Source organism: Sorex araneus, chromosome 5 (genome assembly GCF_027595985.1).
Source record: "Sorex araneus isolate mSorAra2 chromosome 5, mSorAra2.pri, whole genome shotgun sequence".
In the NCBI taxonomy this organism is placed as follows: domain Eukaryota; kingdom Metazoa; phylum Chordata; class Mammalia; order Eulipotyphla; family Soricidae; genus Sorex; species Sorex araneus.
Window position 1 is genome coordinate 147,359,222 of NC_073306.1, and position 744 is coordinate 147,359,965.

Genomic DNA, 744 nt, shown 5'->3' on the forward strand with positions numbered 1-744 from the left:
AAAGTAATCTACAGGTACGCTAAAATTTATTTATTAAAAATGCCTAATCAGAAGTGCAAGTCTTATTGTTTTTGAGGACTGGGATTTGCCTCTCAAAGAACTTTGTACCACTAGTGTTATGGGGCCCACCCTAGGTGGGGAGAACTGTCTTGTGGGGAAGTAGGGGTGTTCATCATCCTCACTCTGGGAAACAGAAAGAAAAAAGATGCATTAGAAGGTTTACTTTAAATGCATTAAAATATATCAATATTTACCATGAATTAGTTAAACCTATGTGATTACTACATTTCTCCTAGGTTGAGAATTAATATAACAATGCATCTTACGATCTTGACTATTTGTGAATATCAGGTACATTTCAAGGTGTTTGAAGCACTTAATAAGAAAATAGCACATTGGGATGATGTTTTCATTGAGAGAGAATCTAAGTTCTGTAGTTAATTTAGAAATATGGAGGGTCATTAGTAAAGTTTACGTTTTGATGCATGATTCCTGTAAATGTGATCTTTAGAGAGATTCCACTTAATAACGCTTGTGAGTACAATTGCAGTTTTTGTAAGGGAAGAACAATAGAAAATCTACGTTTCCTACAGACACAGACCCTGTTTGGAAGCAAAGCTTCTTGCAGGACTGCAAAGGCACTTTGGGGGTGGTAAAGGTGTGAGATCCGTTCTTGCTCTCCCAGGGGACGTGTGGACTAAGCTCATGGTCATGCCCTTTCTCTCTCCCTGGGTAAAAAGCGCC